Source organism: Myiozetetes cayanensis, unplaced genomic scaffold, assembly GCF_022539395.1.
Source record: "Myiozetetes cayanensis isolate MyiCay16 unplaced genomic scaffold, myiCay2020 scf6-25, whole genome shotgun sequence".
In the NCBI taxonomy this organism is placed as follows: domain Eukaryota; kingdom Metazoa; phylum Chordata; class Aves; order Passeriformes; family Tyrannidae; genus Myiozetetes; species Myiozetetes cayanensis.
This window is the reverse complement of record NW_026087853.1, coordinates 19,890,635-19,917,155: the sequence shown is the minus strand read 5'-3', so window position 1 is coordinate 19,917,155 and position 26,521 is coordinate 19,890,635. Positions and strand designations below refer to the sequence as shown.

The 26,521-nt window shown below is 40.8% G+C and overlaps 1 protein-coding gene across 3 annotated transcripts in view; it reads left to right on the top strand.

Annotated features, from left to right (window-relative positions):
• NRXN3 (neurexin 3) overlaps positions 1-26,521 on the top strand; it is a 996,573-nt gene that overhangs the window by 241,996 nt on the left and 728,056 nt on the right. Inside the window, exon 1 of one of the 3 annotated variants that reach the window (XM_050335881.1) lies at positions 23,302-23,373. The exons of 1 other annotated variant lie outside the window; for it this stretch is intronic. The gene's annotated coding sequence lies outside the window, so the exon portion shown is untranslated. Of the gene's footprint in view, positions 1-23,301; positions 23,374-26,521 lie in introns of those variants that run through there. One more of the 3 variants, XM_050335870.1, reaches the window with a different exon arrangement.

Sequence of the window (26,521 nt, the reverse complement as noted above, 5' to 3'; positions counted from 1 at the left end):
CTTTTCCATGTTATCAGTTCTTTTCTTATTGAGACAGACTCCCTTCACTGAGTCTCCTGTGTGTTTTCCTCTTCTGTGGTGAGTCAGTAATATCCAAGATAGGCTACTGTACCCAAAAAGAGCAGTTGTTGTCAAGACCACTGTCTTTTGTAATGATTAAATTGGATTCTGCAAAGAGGAGCTCCCTCTGTCCATAAGCCTCCACAGAACTGTGCTGTTTGCAAGTCCCCATTGCAAGCCTGTCCTGTCCCACTACAACAGAAGAAATGCTTTGTGCTTCAGACTTTGCAGCACCCCCTCAGATCGTCCTCTGATGAGTTTTGCACCACAAGGGCTGTCTTGCTTGATGTGTGCTTCAGAGCTGTGTGGCAGGTTAGAAAGTGATGGCTCATGATGAGGCACTAAATGTTTTGTCTTCTATGTTCTTACTAAACATGGTGGAAATGTATTGCAAACTTTAAATGGTGGGTTCCTTTCAAAGTGTGTTCTGGAATATATTGTAATACTTCTTGGTTTCCCTAGAAACCTCTGCTTAGTTGCATCTTGCCGTTTCTTATACGCTATGTTCTAGTGGGGTTCCGAATTTTGCATTTCTTTTATGTTGCCACTCAGAGGTTTATATGAGGTCCCACTAAAGGCAAGTGAGGTTACGATGTCATAAGTAGAAGATTCTTGGGCACACTAGAAATAGGCACTTTTTTGTGTAGAATATGTTCCCTGGTACTTGTTTCCCAGTGGTAGAGGAAAGAAAAAGGATTTTGTAGCAGTTGAGGGGCGGGGGTAGGAGGATGGAGAATTGACTAATCTTTTCTCTTTATCACTTTGCCTGTTAAACATAATTATTCTTGCTCTTATGGGGCTTCTAAACAGTCACAATTAGGATTATGCTAATAAAGTCTGTTGTGACATGAAAAATCACTTCATTGCTTGTACTTCCTATGACTGTGTTTTAGTACTCTGCAAAGCATAATAACCCTTCCTACGGCATTATGGAATAGGAAGGGACAGGAAAGGAGAGGCTTCAGTGCCAAAGGTTGCATCTGAAGGACCCAACCTTCTTTCCCAGCTCTGCAGTTGAATGATTTGAACTGCAAACCGGCAAGGCATGAAAAGTACTCAGAACCAGGGACACTGAGGTTTGAAATCTGTTCCTGATCAAAACCAAAGCCACATTTTTATAAAAAGCTGTCTGTGACACTGGACTTTGACCTTTTCACATTTCTGTACCTTGAACCTTTATTCTTATGTATTGAGCTGTCTCAAGTTCTGTTGGAGTACTGAAATATTCAAAGATAGATCCTGTTTTGATGCACATAAAAACAGACCTACTGTTGGAAGAGTGATGTACTCCATTCCTCCAAAAGTAGTAGAAATCAGATATAGGAATACCATCAACAGGAGCACCAGCCCTTGCTGCTAGAGTTAAAGGAACAGCTCTGTGAGTGCCACTGAAGATTTGATCCTCTGCTTTGTTGCCTTGTACTACATGCGTGCAAATAAATAGAGCCAAACATGACACACCTATTTTTCACTGATGGGACTTGAGACAGGAGGCTGTAGAAAGGAAAATGAAGGCTACTGCTCTTTGGAAAGAGAGAGTGGGGAAAATAAAGATGCAAAGATATCCAAAGGTAGATATATCTTTCTTTCCCTAAAACTTAAGTGCTAGTTTTGTCTACCTCAAAGCTTTCCACAAGCATTTCTAGAATTAGAAATCAATGTTCTTGATTAAAAACAGTTGATGAATAAATCTACAACTTTGTTATCTTGTTTTGTTTCTCAATGCAATGGAGTTGTTAGGTGTGGGCAATGTGGTCAAAGGAATTAACTGCAAATTCCTTTGCTCTTCTGAACGTATTCCTTAACTTGAATGGGGCAGTTTAGCAGGTTCTGGAACCAATTTATTTGTACTGTATAAACTAATTCCAATCACAGGGAGCACAGTTCCAGAAACTTCTTGAAATGACACCAAAGTTGTTTTTGGGAGCTCTGCAGGATACTTTCCCTCTTGCTTTCCCATTTGTCTCAAAAACTGCACTGTGAGTGCTCTTTCCATACTCTTTCCTGATCAGAGATTACATTAAAACAAAATCTCTAATATTATGGCATACTTCTTTCTTAGCTTCAGCTTCCCAGACTCGCTGAACCCAAAACTAGTCATTGACCCAACAGGCTAAACAGTTCATTAGCATTCATATTTTCAATCATGTACATCAGCTGTTTGTTTCCACTACTGTTTCCAAAATTCCCTTGGACAGCAAAGAAAACTTTGATCAGATACTCTGAACTTAGGCCTCCCCCAGAGAAAAAAGATCCTGCAAGTCCAATGACAGTCTGGTGCTCAGTGTGGTGCTTAAGATAGTTCCATATTCAAAGGTTATGAGAGTGGACTGAAGCTAAAGGAAGGATTAACATATAAGCAATTCAGGCACAACTTTTTCAAACATGGAACAGTCAGAAATTTTAAAGAAATCAGTATTCAGCAAGATAAGAAAAGATACAGAAAGAGCTGTTCTTGATAACTACCGTAAAGATGTGGAAGGGTAGCAGATGTCAATCATGGGAAAGATCAACAGCATTCTGCCAATTAAATGTCACTTGAGGAGTTTCTTTAGCATCTACTTTTAAAGGTTTTGTCAAATTTCAGAAGTCCCAAAGTGGAAATCATCAAAGTGAGAGGTTCTAATGAGAAAAAAACAAGGTAGGATATATTCCTACTAGGAGATGAGGACTTGACTTAAGCATTAATACAGTGAAGCACTTGGACCCTTGTTACTGTGTCTTAACATGAAACAGGGAGGGATAGGCAGGTCTTGAGAAATAGTGACTTTCAAATGGCTTCTAAAAATAAATAAACTGAATAAATGAAGAAGGCTGCTTTATAGTCAGGCACTGAAATTGGCTGCACTAGCAGGTCACTGGAAGAGAATGCAGTGGGTCTGCAGTTTTTACAGTTTTTAAATAGTAGTCTCCTAGTTGAGTGTTTGAATATTGTGAAGTTTATTTGATAGGTGATGCTGGACAGTATGAGCAAATAAATGAGAAGATTCAAAGAAAAGCATTGGAAAAGCAGGGAGTGTAGAAAGGAGGAGAAAAATGGAAAACTGGGTCCTCTAAACTAAAAAGAAGCATCAAAGTACTATTTTAAAAGTTAAGAATACTCAGTGTTACAGTGTTTCTAGGTCCTACTTTTGTATCAGTATATATTACTTCATTTTCATGTACATTGGAATTAAATAGCAAGAGATGGGACATTGTCACAAACCAGAGTTAGGTCTGGGCAGCCTTGCATCTTCTGCTCTCAACTTCCTAGCAGAGATGTTTGTCTTTGTTCCTTGGCAGTCTGAGGGTTTGTGGCAAAGAGACATGACAGAGAGTGGGATGACTTAGAGGAAGTATAAAGTTTGCATTTTGAGAAACATGATCCAAAGATGGACTAGAAAGCTGTGAATCAGAGTTCAAGGCAAATATAGATATCACTTAAAGAGCAAGCACCTTTCTGAAAAGCTGAAAGCTCTCAGTGTCTGACACCATCTTTGCATCTTCAAGGAGTTAAATGTCCTCGAGGCATCTTTGTCCTTAATCATAAACATTACACACCAAATAATTCTTTTTGTTATCATGATAGTTGATGTGGAGGCGAGGCTTTCTGCAAGCTCAGCGTGTAACATTAGAATGTTCCCTTTTAGTGCTAGGGAATTTTGAGACCCCAGAAGTGCTCTTGGTATGTACCTTAAGGCTGTGATTTTCTTCTTGGGCATCCCATTATCCGTGTGAGATTGAGTGGAATTATTGGTCTTGTTTTCCTGTTTATCTGTTTAGGAGGTTATATCTCAGCTGACCTACGGCTTGAGTGTTCAGTGGCTTACAGAGAAGCTATGGTTTCACGGTTCTGTGTGCACATCCAAGATGCATGATAAGCAGAGTTGTGCAGGTCAGCCCCTTGACAGAGAGTTAGGATGGACAGAGATAGGATACATCAGCAAGACCTTATTGTTCTAATTTGGGACTGCACAAAGTACTGTCCTGTCTGTCTGCAAGCTGGACTACCTGGTTGTCTCTACTAATCAGCTGAGCAGGTTGTAAATGTTTCCTGGCACTGAGGCTGGTCGTTGCAGGATGGTCTGTCTGTGCTTATAAACACACAGAACAAGATGGTTGTATGGCAGCTGGGCATCGGGAATGGTCGTGGGCATATCTTAACTCCTAGTCTGTCCTCAGAATTATTTGGAAGACTGCCAGTCAAATGAGAAAAATCCTATCAGAAACTGTTGTAATAGTTTAAAATTGCAAACTACCATGTTTCAAAGTCTGGGAGTGCACCGAGGCTCCATTGCATTTGTTAGTGTAGGTATAGTCTCTCAGTTTGACTTTCACTGTGTCAGTCACTCCTGTGTTTCTAAAACCATTCACAAGCCATTTAGAGAAACAAGGCCTTCAAGGAGAGATAAACAGCTTATAGTAAATGTAGGTGGACTGAACGTGCTGTTGGAATTGGACTGATTAGTTCTGGTGCTGTGCATGGTCAACACTTCAAGCAGACAAAGTTTCTCATGCTGGTGTAATTGGTATGCCACTGGAGAACAGGAGGTGGCCTCTCCCAACTACTGTATACTGTTGGTGGGTCTAAAGCCAACAGTGTTAGAGATCAAATACAAGAATATGCTAGATAAAAGGTTTGGAGTTGCCACCACTAAGTAAAAGTGAAGGGGGAGCCCAATGCCATCTTTCCTCTAAGGAAGCCTTGCGTTAAGGAGACAAGAGGAGGAAATGGTATGTCTTCCATTTTATTCCATTTCCCTGTGTAGCTGTCTCTCATTAACTTCCCTTGTAGAGAACATGCTTACATTTAAAGCAGAAAAATGGTGAGTGAAGTTTTCTAAGTTTCAGCACCTGTGTGTGGCAGCAGCTTGTTGCATAAATCTTGATGGGAGAAAGGGACAAACCCCATCTCATTGTACTTCATGTTCCTGATTAGTATTTCAGCATATTAATGCTGCATAGTCTTTGAGATGCTGAGTTAGTTAATCATTACTCACAATAGTCTTAGAGATGTTGCCACAGAGGTACTAGAGAGGAGAGGAGGATTGCTATGCTTATGGGACAGAGGATGTAGGGAAAGGAGAAGGACAGAGGGATGAAGGATCAATTGCTGGAATTGTGACAGTCAGACCACTGTGTGCATGCTTGGCGGTCGGCCCCTTTTGCATATTAACAGGGTGTTTGAGATGGCTGTCTCTGTGGTGCTCGCATGGGTGTGAAGGACCTGCCCTCCCCTTGCTTGCGTTCCTCCACTGTTTCCCTGGGTCCTTTGCTCCCACTGCTCTGCAGTGCTCACTGCCTCCCTCCTCTTGCGCATGCACCCCTCTGCTTGCAGCCAGGTTCATCAAAAAACAAGCATGTCTCCATGGTAACAGGGAGACAGCTGAAAAATGGCAGCTAAATACAGCTGCCCCTCATTTAATATCGACTCTGGCACTGACAGAACAGATAATGGGCAATAACACACCATTATGCTGCGGGGAAATGAAATGCTTCAGCAGACGCCTGTCATGCTGCAGGGATTTATTTGTTACTGTACCAGCAGAGATTTCTCTCCTCTTCTGTCTATCACTTTCTGTCATTCCCTTTTCTTTTCCTCCTTTTTCTTTCAGTGTTCTGCCTGTTTTCTCCACTTGTCCCTTTTGGTTTCTACTATTTCTTTCTTTTCCTTCTTCCTTGTTTTTGTCTTTTCTCCATGTCTTTTCTCTCTTGCTTCCTCTGTCATGTTCTCTGACTTTCATGGTATCTGGATTTTATGTTCCTGGTGTTGGAAAGTGCAGTGTCTGGAGCCCGAGAGCTTTCTGAAGCTCCAAGCTTTTTGCACCTTTCAGACTTCCTGTGTTCTTCCTAGTTCTTCTCCCTTCTGTCGTGCACGTGTCAGTATAAGTCTAGTAAGGGTGAAGTTTGCTGGATGAGCCTTCTACTAACATATTTCTTTGGACTGTTATTTTAACTTGACAAGTAGAACACAATGTAATGGAAGGTTTTGATGGAAATTAGAGGAAAGTGCTACTGGAAGGGATGTACTTATGCTTCTTCTGGTGCCAGAGTTTGTGCTTTATTTACAGCTGACCACACTTTGCCCAGAGGTTGTGTAGTTTGTATCCAGGTTGTGGATCATGTTGGTTTCTAAATGGTTCCTAATGTTGTGACTCTTTCACATCTTAATTGTTCTGGGTTAGTTTCACTTAGTAATTGTTGTGGGGTTAGTTTCTCTAAATGTCCTACTTGGGCAAATCTGAGATGTCGCAGGACAAGGGGCACTGATGATAGCAAGTGATCCTCTCTCAGGATTATAAGACCTGTCCTTCTGCAGATAAAGCTTTGAACTGAGCGATAAACTTTCAGTGATAGAACTTTTAGCTGGAATGAATTGAGGCCTGTGAAACTAATTTCTTTGACTCAAAGGCTGCTCTGACATCAGCAAAGGGCTGTCTGTGGATGCAGGTAATGCAATCAAAAACATGCTCTTTTCAGTACAGTCTATTTCCTCCACATCATCTTGCCAAGAACCATGAAATCCTCATAGACATATTGTCCTGTGGGTGTAGCTGAACCCATGGGAGTGACCTTCACTGATCATCAGTGTCCAGGCATGCATTTGATGAGTAGAGTAGGGGAGCTATAGCATCATCTTCTCCCGCAAAATGTACACCATCTGTGCAGTTTGAGTTCCTAATCACACAGTGTGGCAGAGTTCTGGCAGCTGCCCAGTCCCTACTGCAACTAACATTGTAGCTACGTCCAGGATCACATCACATCATCCCTGTCTGATATTGGTGTCCTGGAAAACCTGTCTGATGTAGAACCTGTTTGAGACCATGCTTGTGCCTGTGGCTTTATTGACCTAGGCATGCAAAGAGCTCATTTGAATGCAGATGTCCTTTATAAATTCTTTTGTTAGTGTTCCCAGACCTTATGAAAAATACCATACCAGTAAAGTTGTATTTTCTCTCAGTGCAATGATATCTGCACTCATGATTTTGTCGTTGTTGATATGGTGATTGCAGGGGATATATTGGATGATTTTTTTTTTTTTGTGGACCCAGTTGGTTTTTGTGCCATTAAATCTTAAGGTAAAAATAGGCCTAAATTCTCTAAGTGATGTATTATACACATTGTGCCATATGGACCTAAAATAGGTTCATTCTTCTTTTCCTAAGTGTGATGGAGTGAGCAAATCTAGCTAAGCAGATACCTAGAAAGAAAATTTTGCAAGGACTCAATGCAATACACTTTAAGGCAGTACAGATCTTACAGACTCTCTTTTTATTCTAGCACACTCTTGTTATTCTAACCCAATCTTGAATAAAATACCTTGATCATGTCTTGCAAATCATCTGTATTCCAGAGCTGTGGAATAAGTGCCCATTGCTTGGACTTTAGCAGTTTCCCGGTAATGCTTGCATCTCTGAGTAAAATCTGTACAATAACTCCTAAGTTCCCTGAGCTCACCAGCCCTTGCTGTGATTAGTGACAAATCAGTGTGGGAGGAATCTTTAATACAATAGCAGGTAAGATAATAAATGCTAGAGGAAAGCAGATAATGAGAAACAAGGAAAGATCCTTTTGGATGTCCTGGCACACCATCATATCTCTACCTAGGAGCTTTATTTAACAGAATATTTCCAAAATGTCTGCATACATCCTATGTACCTGATCTTGTTTCCGCTTCATTGCAAATGTAGAGCATGTTCATCAGAAGTCCTCTTAGGACTCAAAATAGCAACTTTGAGACATCACAACTTGATGTGCAATTGATTGGTAAAATACCATTCATCCTCACTGACACTTTGGTTATGTTCCAGTAGGCTTCAGGAGTAGCCCTTGGGCAGCTATGGGTTTCCCATTTTTTCACTATTTTCCCCAGTGTCTTTAAAATTGATCCCTGCTGTAAGATATTAAAACAGTAGGAAACTGGTTTCTGCTTTAGGTTTCAAAGGAAGCAAGTTGAGTCCCAAACTCCTCTAAAGCTAGGAGATTTTTAGATATAAATGCTGCTCAGAGCTCTCTTCACAATTGAAATGATAGTGCACTGACCCCCATTTCAATTGTACGTCCTGCCAGCTTCTTGAGCCATGGTGCTTATTAATGAAATAAGCAAACCTGGAAGTGTCTCAGGTTTCCTTTTCCTTTTTTATCTTTCTCTTCCCCCCCCACCCCAACAAACCCGCAGTCATTAAGTGCTATCGTGAGAGAGGAAACAGCTTGTTGAAAAGAAAAGCTCTGATTTTTTTTTATTTTTATTTTTACGAAGAATACCATCAGGAGCAGCCTATGATTAATACACATAATTGAAACAAATTGCAGCTAACTGCAGAAAACTGTCTCCCAGCTGTTGACAGAAGGAAATTGCTGACAGCCTTTTACCATTCAGTGATGAAAAGAGAGAGAGAGGGAGAAGGGAACCTTGCCCAGCTCATGCAAATATACAGCCACATGCGTATACAAAAGCACTTCTGCAGCCAAGGTACATATATGTCATTGCACATGTATCTGCATGTGTAGACGTGTCACCCATGCAGGTGCAAACCCAACTTGTGCATGCATTTGTAACGACTGTACCTGCATGCACGCAGGATGCTTGCACGTCTGGGTGCCTGCTCTGCTGAACATACTGCCTGACCACATGCAGTGCAACAGTAATGTCAGTTTAATGAGAACTGCCCTGGAGGCACTGTGTGCTTCACCAGAGAGAGAAGGCTCCAGCTGCGTGTGTGCTTGCACATGTGAAGTTGCCTATTCACAAATGAAACAACAGAGACTGACTTCTACAGTGACCCCTTCCTCTTATCTTTAGGAGGATAAGGCAGGCTTATTTTTGGCTTTTAAAATATCTTCCATCACTACCCTGATCTCCTATCCTTTTCACTTTTTGTTTTTCATGTTCCCTATCCATCATTAACAGCCTAAACAGAAAACGCTTAGATGCAGGAGATGAGTCTGAAACTAGGAGAGCCATCTTTGATTGAAATGCCATACAGATGGCTAATGGGCCAACATCAGAGCTTTGCCTGGTTTGAAAAGTTGCTCTGGAGAGGAATTGAATATCCATAGTTCATTCAGTTGCTGGCTTCTGCTAAGACAATCAGTGTGTGGGTTACATGGATTGTTTTATGATACACATTTGTCGTGTATGGACCGTTTATAAATTGTCCATCCAGTGACATGCTCCCACACAGCCATGTGGGTGTTTCAAAGCGGGTAGCCCATTGCACTGAGTGGGTCACAGGAATGCTGGTGAGAAGAAGGCAAAGTTAGAGACCTCCAGCAGACTGTTAGTAAGATCTTACAAATTGATTTGCAAAATCTGCAGTGAGGTTGATGCTCTAATATCAATTGAATTGACCACTTTGTTGTTGTCATCTATCGATTTCATAAACTGGGCTTTTATTGTTCACTCCATATGGGCATTTTGACTTATTTAGAAGCAGGCAGGAATATCAAGTATGGGTTATTTCCAATGTATCTGCCTTTAAAGCTGATTGCTATGGTGTAATGCCAGTTGGTTTAAAAAAAAAAAAAAGATTCTTTCTGTTGTAATCTGCCCATTAAAATAAGTGATCAAGTTGGTTTGTAATCACATGCATATTATAAGTGTTATAAAAATAACCTGCTTGAACTGGTCTCTAATCTGTTATTACCTCTCCCTTTGTGCTAGTGTTCAGTGTAAGCACATCAATATGAAACAGCAAACAAACATTCCTTTATCAGAGGTGTATGTCGATCCCGATGGAAGCCTAACAGCTCATGCAGGCAGATGCAGCAGTGGGGAAATAATTTATAAACTCAGATGTTACAGGTTATGGATTGCGTTTATGAGTTAGTGATTCACAAAAGATGCAACCAAGGGTGTAAAGGGGGGCTGGAGCCACTGACATTTGAAATTCAAGCCAGGAAACGGTGCGTTCATCTCTAGCGCTACCCAGGGAGCTTGGGAAGAGTCTGAGAACAGTTTAATGAAAAATGCAAATGCTGAAAGAATTTAAAATAATACCAGGTGGGTGATGCTGGAAGGAATGTAGCTGACTTAGACTATTACCATACTAGCAAATCACTCCAAAGCAAGCTAGATTTTGAATTTACCTATTCAAAACCAAACACGTGTACACTTTTTAATTCTAATGGAAAGCAAGGTAACTTAGCATATTCATTATGCTAGTCTGAGTTGTGAGCTGCCTTGTGTTTACTGAAGGGCAAGGTTATGCATGTGGGCAGCTGCCATGAAGCAGTTGATGTGATGTATGTTACATGCTTGCCTGGTGCACAGAAACACGAGTGTCCAGGCTCTCAGTCAGGGTCACTCCTTAATGTCCTAAAGCCAAGTCTCCCATTGCTGTTGTATCATTCTTCCCCTTTAAAACTCCCCCTGCAGCTAAGAAAGATTGTGTCCCAACTGCATTTTAGTCCTCAGTGTTATGGAATGTTGATGCAGAGCTGTACACACAAGATACAGTCTGTTCTAGAAAGAGGTCTGTCTATTGGTTGTAGCAATTTCTCTGTTTTATGGAGGTGAAAAAGCAGACACAGGTGGAGTCTGGAGGTTCATAAACCTACAGGGCTGCAACACCTTGAAGGATAAGCAGGACTGGCCCCACTGCCCATTCATCACAGCCTGTTCTGAGTGGTGCTTGCATGATTATCAGAAATTCTCCTGGTGGACAGTTACAGTTCCTGTCAAGGATCATTTCTGTCTTTGGGGCTGAACAGCCTCAGTTCTGCCAGATGAAGCAATTTCAGCACATATGTATAATCCACACTAGAACCACCCAGAACTAAAGGTACTTTATGGAGTTGCTACAGTTCTTGTAGGAGCTTGAAAATGAGTTCTTTGTTTACCTTCACTGAGAGACTGAGTCTTAGATGCCAACAGGCTTGTTCTACTAGATGCTATGAAATACTGAGGTCAGCACTAACCTTTTTTTCTACTGGTATCTCTGCAAATTGAGAACTTTTTTTAAACTAGCATTCGTTGTGGAGGCAATTCAAGGAAACATTGCTGGTGAGGACTGTACCAATTCTGTCTTAAGGTTTATGCATCATGGTATGGTCAAACCATGCAGATCGCAGAAGTTTAAAATCTATTAACTCATCTGTAGGACAAAGGAACAGGAAAGTAATTATCAAAAAAAATTGTATAGACAGCAGCAGAAACAACTGTGATGCTCTCTGGGCTGCAGATGGTGAAGCTTAATGTTTTAAGTTGTCAGGTAACCATACAAAAGCTTTCAGTATTGGTTTGTACTAAGTGCAAAGAGTTCTCTTCCAACTTTATCCTCCCAGGCTAGTTAAGTAGTTTCCTTTTGTTCAGTCCCTTTGTGGGGTTGAAGTATAATTGGAAACAAGAAGAAGTTGGGTAAAATTCAGAAAAAATACTTACTGGAGTTTCTTATTTTTTTCAGTCCAGTTATCTCAGTGTAAGGTTAAAACTGCATTTATATGTATATATAGATAGATCAATTATATAAATTAATATAATTATATATAATTTTCTCCCTCCTATTTTTCCTAGCTCTGCATAGCCAACTGAGTTCTGAGAAACTAAGTTATACCTTACTCTGACATATGTTTTAACAAAGCAGCTCTTAAAATTATGGTGTGAAGGCCATATTCTGCCAACAGTCCTTCTTCAGCAGTCCCGTAATAGATCATGGCATTAGGTAGGTTTGGGTAGAACTTGGTCTGACAAACTTCTGTTGCTAGAGATAGTATGAAAAAAGATTCCAGTTTCTCTGTGACTTCACAAAGTAATGGCAGACCTAGAAGTTACAGGGGCAAAAAAAAAAAACTCAAAAAAACCCCAGCCACTTATTTTTATTGGAACTGAGCACATTTGACCAGATAGCTCTCAAGAGACAGCCTGGAGGCTCTGGAGGTGTAGTGGGTTGACCCTGGCTGGATGCCAGGTACTCACTAAAGCCACTCTCTCACTCTCCTTCTGCAGCTGGACAGAGGAGAGAAAAAAACAGCTAAGGATTCATGAGTAGAGACAAGAGCTGGGAGGGGTCACTTACTGATTACCTTCATGGCAAAACAGGCTCAAAGTGGGGATAGTACTTAAATTTATTACTAACAGGATAAGAGCCAAAGAGTGAGAAACAAAACAATCTTAAAAACACCTTCCCTGCAACCCTCCTTCCTTCCATGTTCTCCCTCTTCCCCCGCAGCAGTGCAGGGAGATGGGGAATGGGGGTTATGGTCAGTTGTTGTTTCTGCTGCTACTGTGGGAGAGGAGTCCTTCCCCTTCTCCTGTGGGGTCCCTCCCAGGGGAGACAGTTCTTGATAGACCTCTCCAACGTGAGTCCACCCCTTGGGCAGCAATTCTTCCCGAACTGCTGTCCTGTGGGTCACTCCTCCAATGGGGTGCAGTTCTTCAGGGATGAGCTGTACTGATGTGGGTCCCCTGGGTAGGGCCACAAGTCCTACCCAGGAAAAACCTGCTCCAGCATGGGTTTCCCTCTCCATGGGCTGCAGGTCTCTGGCAGGACCCTGCGCCAACTTGGACCTTCCACAGGGTCACAGCCTCCTTCACGCATCCACCTGCTCCAGCATGGGCTCCTCCATGGGCTGCAGGGGGGCACAGCTGCCCCACCCTGGTCTGCACCACGGGCGGCAGGGACCACAGCTCTGGCACTTGGAACACCTCCTGCCCCTCCTTCTGCACTGACCTTGATGTCTACCTTATTGTTCCCATGTTCTCACTCTGCTCTTTCCTGGCTGGAATTCTTTCTAGACCACAACCTTCTGTTCTTACATATGTTATCACAGAGGTGTTACTATCCCTCCGGATTGGCTCGGCCTTGGCCAGCGGCAGGAAGTCCATCCTTTAGCCAGCTGGCATTGGCTCTACCAGACAGGGGAAATTTCTAGCAACTTCTAACAGAAGCTACCAAAAGGCAACCACAGAAACCCACTACAGGAGGTTACAAAATGGCAGAGTCCATTTTCAGAATTGTCTACTATTTTAAAAATAGTGATGCTTTTCACATAGCAGGGGCTTCAACGATGCTTCATGCTGGCCACGTACAGGAATACACAAGGGATTGCCCTATAGGTCTTGACCAAAACTGCCATCCCTTCCTAAAACCTCTGACCAATTTTCAGTTCGAAAATGACAAGACCCCAGTAATGGTGGGTTAATGGAGTTCTTAACGTGTGAGGAAAAGTGACAACACTTCAGTAAAACAGGAGTTGGAAAATATTTATAAAATATACAAATACTTCTGGTGTTTAGCTTAAAATAAGAGCCTTTGCTGTTAAAAAAGAAATTGAGTCTCAAACCCCAAAACCACAGAAATCAAGATCCTCCAGGGTGAACTCATCTCCAGGAAAATAATGGTAGCACCTTCTTGAACTGAAAGAGAAACACAGGTTTTTCAGTGCTAGTTGTAGCACAAGGACAGTGTCACATTTCCTGCAGAGAGATTTGGAAAGTAATTTTTATAGCAGTTGGGCTTTGCTTGTAAGAGTAAGAATTACATCAATTCTGACCTTCTAGCAACAGGCTTAGGAAAAATAACATGAACACAGATAGCAGCATGATCACTGTCTTACATCCAACAGTATGCCTTCACTGATTGCCATAAAATTGCTCCTTATTTTTATCAAGGCCGGTGAGTTCAGGGTTTGGCTTACAGTACTGAAGAGAAGCACTGGTTTGGCTGTTGTTTTTTATTGTTTTTAGTTGATATCCAGTCTTGATAACTTGTACAAGGCTTTAATAAGATTGTGCTACCCAGTAGCTTGATCTAATGAAAGCAACTGGGCTCATTTTTGGCACTGTCACATCAAGATATGAAAGTTATTTTGTTGATGATATGAAGTTACTAATTTTGAATGAACTGATAGAACAGCTGTTATCTGTTATTCCAAATAGCATAGATAATTTCAGAAGTTTATGAAAACAGATGAGCTGATAAGTATTTAAAGATAATTGCCATATATACTAAGCATCAATTTTTATTACATTGAAATAAATGCATATAATATGTATATATTGAAAGACCACATGGGAATAATAATAATAATAATAATGGCCAGTCTTCGCGAGCGAAGATCCGGGGAAGGTCTTTCCACCTTCCAGCCTGCGCATTGGATTTTTTAGGTGAGACACAGTGTGCGCGGAACTGAGCCCACCCTTTAATCCTAAGGTTCATCTGCCGGGGCCAAGCGAGCTTGGACGGTGGCAGCGAGATCCTTAGGACGTAGGTGGGTTGCCTTTAAGGGCTAACGAGCCCCACCTGCCCGGGAGTGGCCCTGACCGGGAATCGAACCCGGGTCTCCGCGGTGATAGCGCGGCGCCTTTACCCCCTAGACCACCAGGGGCTCCACCACATGGGAATAGCTACAAAAGAATTACAATCACAGTGTAATTTTTTCACTTAAATACAAAAAAACTCCACCATAGTGAATATATATATATATATATTTTTTTAAATTTGTTGATGTTTGAAGAGATTGTGTATGCTTCTGGTGATTAGCTGGAATACTTCTACCTAAACACCTTTTCTTTTCATCATCACTGCTACCAGAATGAGATGCAAAACTGAAACTTTTATTGCACTGCTATTAAGCTTCTACCACTCTTTGACCTTAAATGACTTTCTGTACCTTTTAACCCACTCCTATGTCAGTCTTATATGGGTTGCATGCAAAATCTTCATGCACGCTTAGTTTTCAAGTGTCTAATCTTTTAGTGTACAAGTGTCTAGATGAATTAGGTGCTGTGTCCAGATGACTTCTGTGAAGCTTCTGGCAAACTTTTATTCTGTGAACTTTCCTCAGCGTCATCTAGCTCCTACTTTGAACATGCAAGGAATTATTAAAATCAACGAGCATGTCCCTTTCAGCGTCTCTGCTATTGCAATGCCATAATAGTAAAAACCCTAAAACATTTGATAATGATAGGCCATGCTCTTTTGCACATACAGGGAGAGTACTGCACAAAAGATGGATGTCTGCTTTTCCAAACTGGCATGTGAATTCTGTGTGCCTGGGATCTGCTCTTGAAATCTGAAATATGTTAGTCTTGATCTTCAAGCATGCTGGTGGCATGTAGCTATTGTAGAAAATTGTGATAGTGAAGAGACATTTCATAAAATGTGATGTGTATGGTTTGCCCAAGTCTCACGCTGAGGTGGCAGCAGAGCTGAGAACATGCAGATTTTCTTTGAGCCTTTCCTGGGCAGCAAATCTATTGGACAGGTGCCTGGACTGTCCACTTTAGGTGTTTGTGCCTCCCAAGAGAAGCAGTCTCCTGCTTACTTGGAACTGGAGTTACACTCTTCATGGGATGGCCCTCCTTGTCTTATTTATAATGGACTACTTGATAAATTTTATTATTTTTGATTTTTTATGTGAGGCATATTCAGTTTATTTCTTTTAGCAAATATATTAATCTATGTTCTCTTAAGAGCTAGTTCCACAACAGTAGAGGCATAAGAGGGCAGGCTGATACTTTTCGTCATCTTTTCTGCTCTATGTGCTTTTGTTTTCTAGTAAGGAACTTAGCTCTTTCTATCAGCTTTGCATATATTTATTCAGACATGTATTTATTTGTGCAAGGGCTAATGTCATGATATACCTCACAAGAAGGTTCCCTGTTCTCTGTGCTTTCCTCTCTTATTTTACATGGGCCTTATTTTTGCACATGGCTTTGCTACAGCCAAGCTGTAAAGACTATAATAAAGCACGTGTGCATGGCAAAATAAGGTGGACTGAAACCCTTGAATAGATGCTTTCTGTCATTTTTATGTGCATCACTCTCTTCCTTCTGATGTAGTGCTGTCTGTAACGATCTACAGTCTTCCCTTCCTTCAGCTTTGTGTTTTCAGCATTGTGTTAATTGTTTGTGGTGTATGGGTTTTTCAGCAGCGTGCAGTGGGAAAGGTCAGCTGTCAGAAACAGGCCTGTCCACAACTGATAAGGCGTTTGAGAGATTGGATTTGACTCATTAAGCACCTTCCCTGTAGACATGGAGTCTGCTCTGCTGCAGAAAAAAAGCTAAATCAGGAAGGGAAAAAGCCCAGGATGAAGTTGGAGCATGCGCCAGAAGCACCGGCACACCCTCCCTCTCGCCCCTGTGACCGTGCCAGAGTTCGGTACGCTTCCACCATGCTCACATCCTCATACACCCTGGATATCTATGCTTATACTCTAAAATTGTGTGCATTTGCTCCAGTATTTACAGCTGGGTAAGGCACACATGCATTCATTTTTTCTGTGTACACATGTGTGCATGTAAGTCCTCATGTGTGGGTGCTCTGAAGTTACATGAGGGCGATGCATTTCATTCCTGCCCTCAGCTGTGTAAATAATTTCACACTAATGGCCTGCTTCCTTCTGTGCTGTAACAAAGGGCACACCTCCTCTTTATGTGTGTATGTTGTGTTTGTTCAGATGCACTTTGTCTGCCTTTCACAGAAACACGCTGTGCAACTGTCCTGCCTATACTGCATATATATGTCCACTGCCCTGGCTGCTGTACAGACATAGCAGAAGCCTAGCCTGTTTCTCATCGCATACAAATGCACACATTTTTGCCCCTAAATAATTACTGGTCAAAGCTGCTCTGCCAGCTTGTAACAGTCTCTTGCCCATGGCTTTGTTTTGAGAAGAATTGTTCTGCCTCAAATTGGGTTTGGATATTGCTACTTCCATAAATGGTTTTAATGATGTCTCACAACGAGCATAAATGAAGGGCAGCAGTAGTGTTTGGCAGTGTATTTTGTGATCCTGGCAGTACTGGGGTTCTGCACAAATACACTCTCCTGTAATACAGAAGCTGTGAGAAGCTGACATTACTGCAGCCTCTGTGATACGCACTGCTCTGCTCTGCTCTCGTCTCTCTTCTGCTTCACTTTTGCTTTTCACCTTCTTTTGTGTCTCCCCTTTCCCATGGGCATGGCTCTCAATACTGCTCGCTGGTATTGAAAAGAATAATTTTGTGGATCATTATTGTGTTATTACAGTGATTAGTGGTAACTATTTTTCTACTCCCACTTTCCTCTGGAAGGATGCCCAAGGGGCTCCCTGCTCAGCAGCAAGCGCGACGCTTGCTGGAAGGCTACTGCCAGCACAGCCCCACGGGTACGCAGCAGTGCACATGTTGACCTCTGGCAGTGCTGCCTCTCTCCCTCCTGCCCCTTTCTTGCATTCTTACAGCAGTTCTCTAAAATACTGCTCTTCAATGGAAGCAGGAATTTCTCCTTCTCTTGGACTCCTTGCATGTGCTTTTGTTCTGAATGCACTTTTCAACTTTCTCTCAGTGTTGGTGTAAATAATTTTTGTTCATTCCTGCATCAGTCTTGGAAGACTCCCACTGACAGTCCCCCTGTTTTTTTTCCTCAAGCAGGACTAATCATAGCACAGATGTAGGGAAGACTGTGATATCTACCTAATATTCTTCTTCCTAATGGTATGGCTCTATGGCTCTTTACTAAGGTCAGAATATTTTAGGAAAGACCTTGTCTTCAGTATGGTAAAGAACAAAATTGCCACAAGTGCACCCTGTTTCATTAGCTGAACGTTGGTGCTCTTGAATCTGCATGCAGTAATAAACAGGTCTAAATACTTAGCATCCAGATTAATATTTGGGGTTCGACTTCTATTTTTAATAGGCTAGAAGGGTAAGGGTAATGTGGAACTGGGAATTACAATTTGGATATAGATTGCTACTGACAAAGAGTAAATCTCTCAGCGGGTGAATCTAATGTTGTTTGTTGCTTCATTAAAAAAAAAAACAAACATGGTATGTATAAAACAATAGCACTTTTGGTTAAGAATAAGATAAATAAGATAAAAAGCTGATGAACTGAGAGCTTAGCTGTATGTTGGCACACTCTTACCCTCCTGTTCTCTCATGTGTGCTCTACAAAGAGGGGCAGATGGGCCAGGTACCAACCCAGCAGTAGAGATGGTCTATGTGAGAGCAAGGCTGGTGAATATATTAGAGCTTGAATTTTATGTTCATAGTGCTGTGACGTTCTCTCTCTCTTGTCAGTTTGCACTTTGCTGAATGTTCAGACTGTAAGGAAACATTTCTACTGGGTGGTGTATTCAGAGACTGGCATCCTTAAGTTTTAGAATGATGCACCAGGAAAATAAGAAAACTGTAAGAAATGCAGAGCAAAATAAAGCATAAGAAAAAGTAAATACATTAGAATTACATAAAAAATTGTTCTTACCCATATTTAGTAGTGAGGAATATAGAGGTAGTCTAATGCCCAGGTCATCATAATAGCATCTTTTGACAGAATTAGTAGCAACACCCTGCTTTTTCTCTACCTTCTGGAGCTGGGAGAGTAGAAAAATTGTTCAGAGAAATGAGAAGAAGTATACTTTGTCCAACCAAAACAAATTGTGATATATGACTATATCAAATTCTTTCAGGCAAATTATTTTAAAAATTGATTTATTCAGCTTCTTTCATTTCAAAATGAACATGTTTCATGCTTTTATTTTAAAATGGAGCTCCATTTTTTTAAGAAATGCATTTTTAAGGAAATGTAAACCAAAGTTGTTAAATTTCATTTTGCATTAGGGAAGACATTGTCACAGGATTGGTTTTTTAGTCCTTTTGTCCAGTTGATCAGGGCATAAATAATAAGCACAGCTCTAGGGATACAGTGCCACAGTCAGATCAGTACCTGGATTTTACTGTTTCTTTGACAGAAAATGAAACATCATACACTTATACCAGTATGGCATTTGTTACTAGTACAGTTGTTTGTATTTAGCAAACATTGAAAAATAGGTGGAGAGGAGTATGCTTAGGGCACTGTACGCTGCATATACACTGGATTGGCATGTGGCTTTTCCTCACAAGTATGGAACATTTCTTGATTTCCAGAGAAGTTTTATTAAACTCATAGGCGTTCTTTTCCTGTAGGTCTCAAGGACTTAACCTATATTTTTGTTCTCTTTGTAGTACAGATGGAGACAGCTGAGGTTAATTAAGTGCCTCAGGTTGCACAGTAAATCAGTGGCAAAGTTGAGGATAAAATGCTTGTGTTCTGACTTCCACACCTCTAGTTTGTCATTTAGATCACTTCTGGTGATCAATTTAAAAAATTATGTTTCCGACCATATGCTATAATCTTTTGTAGACATATACCATCTTATTTATTAATTTTCATTATTGTAGTACTAATACTTTTGTCATCAAAACAGTTTTGCCAAAAAGTCTTTATGATTGCGTTTTTCAGCTGTTTTGTGTGGTATTGGAACACATTCTGTTTCCCTTCAGAAAAAGACAGAAAATATGGTTTACCTAGTCTGTAGGGAATCTGTGGATTGCATTATTGACAAATCTAGGTATAAATAATCTCTGTGTTAAATATGTGGACAAAGTAGGAGATTTTGTGTGATGTATCTGATTTATTTTTTTTCCTCTCAGAAGAGATTTTGTTAAAGGACAACACTGTACTGTTGAGTGAAGAGGACATTTCCAGTGTTGGGAAGCAAAACAGCTTTCATTTATGTGAATATATTTTTGTTTAGGTGATATGAACTTCAACTATATATTTAATAGGTGCATACTCTAGAAATTTAAGGCAGTCATGCTTCTAGCAGACTACTAGCTCTATCACGTATGTGAAAGTGGTATATGGAAACTGCTTTATATGTTTAGTACATGTCAACTGTTTTGAGGATCTGGAGCCTTAGGGGAAATGTATCCTTTTTTGGTTAAAGATTGAGGCATTGTTATCCCTCTTCCTTCCCTTTGCTCTCAGTCTCTGCTGTACAGTGGTCCAAATTTATCAGGTGAGCTAAGTCACTCTGCAGGGCTGGTTCTGGACCTCTTAGACAAGATTTGCAATCCCATGGGTCAGAGCCTTTTCTGTCTTGGAGCCAGCCCAAAGAGCATCATTCAAGGACACAGGCAGCCACAAACAGAGTGGAACCTGCAGCTCCAGAGCTCTCATGCAATATCTTTAGAGAAAGCAGTTCTTCTTCCTGTTTTCATTAACAGCTTTGCTGCACAGGGAAATAATAGATTAGTTAAGTTTGACAAAAAACCCCTGAACACTCATTGTATTGCCAAGTCTCCTTGATCTCTTCTGGGCTTAAATTTGAGGACCTTTTAGCAAGCATTCTCCTTTAGACTCAAAGGGTAACGTGTAAAGCAGCAGATAATGGCAGAGAGGGCATGATTCATGCTAGGCACTTGATGTTCTCTGGTGTAATATTAATGTTTCCTTTGCTCTTACTGGAGAAGTGAAAGAGCTTTTTTTGTAAGATCAGAGCAGCTACACTACGTGCAAATTTGAGTTTGGCACTGAAATAGCACTGACTGCTGAGTTCATCTCACCTCTGCTGTGGGCTCCTGGGCTAATGTTACTCTCTGTGTCTCTTAAATGTGATGAGAAATGTTGTCTTCCATTAATTCTTACCTAAACTGTCTCTGATATTGTTATGCTGATTCTTCTCTGCTTCCAAGTTACGTATTAGGTGAAAATGAGTGGCCTGAAAAAACAATAAACGACACTATTTCTGAAAAATGTAACATTAGCCAGAATGGTTTAAAGTTAGTAAGCATTTGGGAGACGACTTTTTTTACTGTGGGACTCAGCTGAGTACTTAATTTTCTCCATTATAACATCATTCTGTGATTTTACAGACAATTTTTTTTCCTACAGTAAAAATTCTTTTTCTTCTGAAAATTTATTTCCATAATTTCCTTGAGGCTTGAAGTAATATTGTTTTTCTAAGGTTTCATCAATGCAATCAGTTCAGTCATCTCATTATGACATTAAGATGACTTACATGTTCTTACTTTACAGTTTGTGGAGTATAAATGCAGGATGTGATATGGCTGTCAAAGCTTTCACATATCAGTATCACTGTTGGTAATGCTTGGAAGGTGCTTCATGCACTGATGAATGTTTTGTGCACTGTTTCTAATGCATTTAAATAACTAAATAAGCTCTGCAAGACTTTTCAAACCAATATTTGCTTTTGACTTTTGAGAGCACAAAATTGTGTTTATGAGGGAGAAACCACAGGATCTTATTAATGAGTTTGACGAGTGGTGTCACTGATTCAATCAGGTGGTGTGAAGAATGATTAGACTAGAAAAAAAATCAACTATTTGTATGTATTATTTTTCCCGTCCAAAGGCTAGAGAGGAGGAATGCAGCATGAGGATTTCGACAGCTTAATGGAGGATGCAGTAATCTGCTGTTTAGCTATTACTGGAGTCTGTCACCATGCCTTTAAAATAACAGCCTGACTTTTACTAAACTATCCAGCTTTGTTTTAATAACATGAATCTGGGTGAGCTGCTTTGACTGCATCTAAGGGTTTTCATTAAGGTTTTAACAGTCAGTCTCTGGACAACTGTTTTAGAGGGTGATGAAAATTGTTCACCTTTTTTGTCCTTCAGAGGTGTTGGTGGACTTATTTTATGTGATGTTTGACGTACAGTTTCTCCTCCCCTAACTTCTGAGGGAATATCAAATACATGTGAAAGTGACTTGAAACATAAATTGTTCATTTCTCTGTAACATTGTTGAGGATGATAGCTATTATAGATGACTCCCAGGACAACCCTTCTGTCTAGAACAGAATTAGCTCCTAGTAGAGTTCATGGGCGTTTGCCCAGACTGGAATGCTGCCCCATCCTTTGGGAGGTGATGCTTTGATCTCATGTGGCTCGTTGTCTAGAACAACTTCTAAGTCTATTTCCCCCTTAGTTCAAGTGGTTCATATGTAGAATTTATTCTTTCCAGACTTTGTTGTGAATTGGGTCAAAAAATTTCCTACAGCTCAGTTAGAATTTTAAAACTTTAGGTCTATTGCATGTGGTGTAAGAATTAGTGTAGAAAGGAGGGAAAGATATACGCATTGGCAAAAAGATGTTTAGTCGAGTCCATATCCAGCTATATAGTTACCAAGCTGGAAAAGTTGTTAATTTCAACCGTACAGGAAGATTGCCACAAAATTTCTTCCCAGAAGCACCCAGTTCAATTGCTTGCTGCAATCATGATGTTAGCCAGTCATCCCATCAGAAATAGTTTCCTTGTGTTAAATGTCATGCTGCTGAAAACACAACTCATGCCTCAGTGCAGTAAGTTCAGAGCCACAGTAGGTTCCCAGCTCTGCTGTAATATGCTACTGATTCCATGAGCTTGGCCTCAGGTGAGGAGGGTCCATCATTCAACCAGCAGTACTAGTGGCAAGAGTGAGAACTTCTGGCTTTTTTTTTTTTTTTTTTTGCCTCTGTGCAAGTAAATCTTATGCATAGCAGTATTTTATAACACTTTTATATCTTTTAATGCACTAACTTAATTATCCAGAATACCTTTTGAGTGCATTTGTATTTTTTCATAGATGTCCTGGATTTACAGTGAGGTTGATGGTTTTGGGGTTGTTTTTGTTTTCATTTCCTCCTGCCATGGTTAGTGGTAGTCCTCTATTTTGATAACAATTCTGAGGTTAGTGGACAACTTTGGAAGCATTTTTTTTCTTAAGACAAGTAGAGAGTTTGCTTTTTTTCACTAGCAGAAGACATGCTCTAATGTGGTCTGTAAACCAAACCCCAGTAAGATAGGAAGAGCCTCAGAGTACACCTGTAATATAGTGGGTTATGACACAAGGTGAGAAGGTGAGCAATTGACTCTTGGTTTTAGGGCTACTTGAAGTTTTCTTCAGGAGACTTCAGGAATGTCACTGCCCATTTTATATTTTTCTAAATATTTCCTAATTGTGTTTGAGGCCAAAAATGCTTTTGTTGAGTATTAAAGTTCATGCCCCTTAGCAGAATAAGTGCTTCTAGAGTTTGCTGGTTTTCAACTTCACAGTCATGAAGTATTTATTTTCAGGTATCATCCAAAACTTTGAAGGCTACTTTGCTCCACATCTTAGCTAGGGTGACTTCCTGGCAGGACTGGAGAAAATAGGAGGTTAGTTTCCCTCCACAAATGGATGAGAACCTCTGGAATGAGCCCAGGATGGGGAGATAGGAGCTCCTGAACTCAAATGCTTTGTCTGCTATTGATTTTTCTCAGTGGCCATGAATAAATCCATTAAAATGTTGGTGCGTTGGTTTCCTCAGATATAAATCAAACTGTCAAGGTTTTCTACCTCCTGGTGATGCTGTGAATTCTGAATATTTGAGTCCTCCTTTGTAGAAAGAGCTCTGACAGGAACACATAGCAACAGCATTGCACATAAAAACTGAAGCTAAAATTACCATCTGGCTTTCCTGATCAAGCAGTATTGCTGTACAGTACATGGAAAGATCCCCAGTTTTTACCTCTCCTGAGAACCTGAGACTCAGCAAGCTCTGAGGTTTCAACAGGGATGAGAAGAGCCAGGAACTTGGCTTAGGTACTTATTTCCTGTGCTTTTGTTTCTGTTCTTGCTATCAACCTGCAATAGGTACTGATGATTGTCTGGGGGATTTGAACAGGTATAGGTTTGAGACTTGCAAAAGTGGCTTTGCATTGGGGTGGTGATGGTAACTGCTTAATATGCTAGGTGTGTCTGCTACCAGTTGGTCAGAAAAGGGTAACATTTTACCACGTCAAGTGATGGGTATCTCCATTCTTTCAAGGAAAAGGTCTGTGTAAGTCTGAAGATTCTGGGTTTTGCTTCTATTCTGGTGATTTCTATGAGTCTTGAATATGTCAAGGGTTTAAGTCTGAATGTGGAATTTTTTACAGGTCTTGGATCTTTGAAAATCCCACCTACTGCAGAGAATTTAGTTATATGAAAGAGTTAGGAAGCAAATAATGGGTTTAGATTAATATTTACAAGTGAAATGGAAGATTGGATTGTTTACATGTGTTAACCTGCTTTCCAATTCTGATTTTTGCAAATCTGTTTAGTATTAACTGAGTTGAAAATGAAATCTTGCAAATAATGTATAAATCAATAGTTTTCAAACATATCCTAAATTCTATTTTAAGTAAATGTTATTTTATGCAGTTACATTGTCACGCTTGAACAACTAGATCATCAATTCCAGTAAACACTACCTACAATATACAGGGTTTCACATCACAGGAAAATCAAGGTTTGATCTATTGCTTCATGTAACATAAACCAAGGATTCCTGTTGACTTTGAGTTGGGCCTTGAGTTTAGCTTTTCTGGGTTATCTGTGTTGCTGTGCAGAAGCTCTTTGGTACACTACCAATGTTTAAGGAATATCACAGCCCTAAGGAATATCACAGCCCTAAATATCACAGTGCAATTTGTGGAACCTTCAAAAATGTACAGCAAAAGGGCCATGAGCTAACAAATAAACAGTGTTTCACTGCTCTCTGGTCTTCCAGGCATCACCAGACTGTGCCTGAAAGCGTACAGAAATGCTGTGAGACCTGCAGCCTACTCAGAGTTTTTATCTCTTCATTCACTGTGGAGAGAACCTATATCCCTTCTCCCCCTCCATGACATCTGGTAATTCCTTTGCTTTTTGGTCATAGCTGTCATGTCTGTCAGAGCATCCTAACAGTTTGTGCAGTATGGAGAAGACATGCTTGGTAAAAAGCCTTTCATGTGGCCTGACACAGGCTGATGTGTAGTAGCATGGAGAAATATGCTGTGAAGCTCTTCAGGGCACAGCTTAGCTCTGATCGCTGAAGACTTTCATGAGACTGGTAAACCAGCCATCCATATGGCCACTGGTAAACTGTTGAGGAATGAGTGATTTGGGGAACACAGTTTTAGAGAGAGTGTGTTGACCTTGGGAGTTATGCTTATGAGACATGTGGGGGACAGGCATGAATTTGGATTGCCCAGTGAACCCCAGAGAGATTTTGGTGTGTGGTGATCTGCAAATTTGCACGCCTATCCAAAGCAGTGACAGAAGGAAGAAAAAATCCCCATAGCAACATATGAAACAAAAATAAATGACATTGTCCCATGAACAGAAAGGATGCAAAGATGGATAAGTTCCAGAATCCCATCTGTGATAAGGGTCAGCAGCAGATAACTGGAGGGAACAGGCAGATGACGTAGTTGCATGCAGAGGTGGGTTGATGGCACCTTGTATTAAAACCAATGGTACAAGTCAGAGTAATATCTCTTTGAATTTGCTCTGCTCTATTTTGATGAGTCTGCAGTAGTTGCTCTAAATTACTGTTTAGATTTCTCATATACTCTTGGCCTCCTCCCTTGTACTGAGTACATCAGTAAGATTTCATCTAAGTGACTGAGAAAGTGTAAATGAGCCCTAGTAATATTTCTAGTACTGAGTGAACAATCAACCCATCATGCCCCCCTTCCCAAAGACGACAAATATGTATTCAGTACTTTGTAAATCTGTGGTTGTGGGGAAGAGGCTCAGCCATAATGATTGTGTTTGACTCCTGCCTTCAAACACTGCCTATTTGATGGGAATTTCCCACGGGTACATGGAGCGTGTGTCTAACTGGATTGTAACACATTCTGTTCTGATGGATCAGGAGTGACTAGGCAGGGGAATTATCAAAGTGGGAAAGGGTTGTTAAGTGCTTGCCTCTGACTTCCAGAACTGCAATCAATAGCAGCCCTCTGTGCTTAGGCTGGTTTAACACTGACACAAACATTCAACACTTCTTGCTCGTAGTTAAACGTATTCGGAATAGAATCACAGAACCAAATAATTTGGGAGGGACCTCCAGAGACTGTAGTCCAACCACTAGCTCAGGGAAGGTCCAGTTAGAGCAGGCAGCTCAGGACTGTGCCTAATCAAGTTTTTAATATTTCTGAAGATGGAGATTTCACAGTCTCTCTGGGCCCTACCTAGTGTTCAACAATCCTCAGGATAAAACATTCTTCTGTATCTCTTGCTTCTCATCCTTCTTCCACAGACCTCTGAGAAGAATTTGGCCCTGTCTTCTCTATGATCTCCCATTAAGTAATTGCAGAGAACAGTAAGATTTCCCATGAGTTGTCTGTCCTTGAAGCAGAACAAACCTGGTTCTCTCAGGTTCTCCATACACCTCACCTACCTCAGCACCTTGAGTGTGTTGGTAGCTCTTTGCTGGACTCACTCCAGTACGCTGAAGCCATTTTTATATGAGGGAGCTCAATACTGGACAGAGCAGTCCTAATGTGTTCTCACAAGTGTCCATTGGGGGAAGAATCATTTCCCTCCACCTGCTGGCTGATTCTTGTTAATACAGTCAAGGATGCAGCTGGCCTCTGCTGAAAGGGCAAATGCTGCTGACGTGTGCTGAGAACCTCAGGTCTTCTGAAAAGCTGCTTTTGAGCCACTTGGCTCCCAGCATGTACTGCTGCATGGAGTAATTTGGCTCCTGTTTGCTTGCAGAAGTTTGTAGACACATGGTTTGCTTACTTAAGTACAAACTCACATACTGCCCTAAAAGTCCTGCTTAAAGCAGATCTATCACTTGACAATGATGTATGTACAAGGTGCAACACTCTAGTGTTTTGTCACCATTGTTTTATGCTATGAGGGCATAGATTTTACTATGTACTTATTTTCCAAGAATGGCTGTGACAGCAAGTATTTTCCCTTCAGTCTTGTA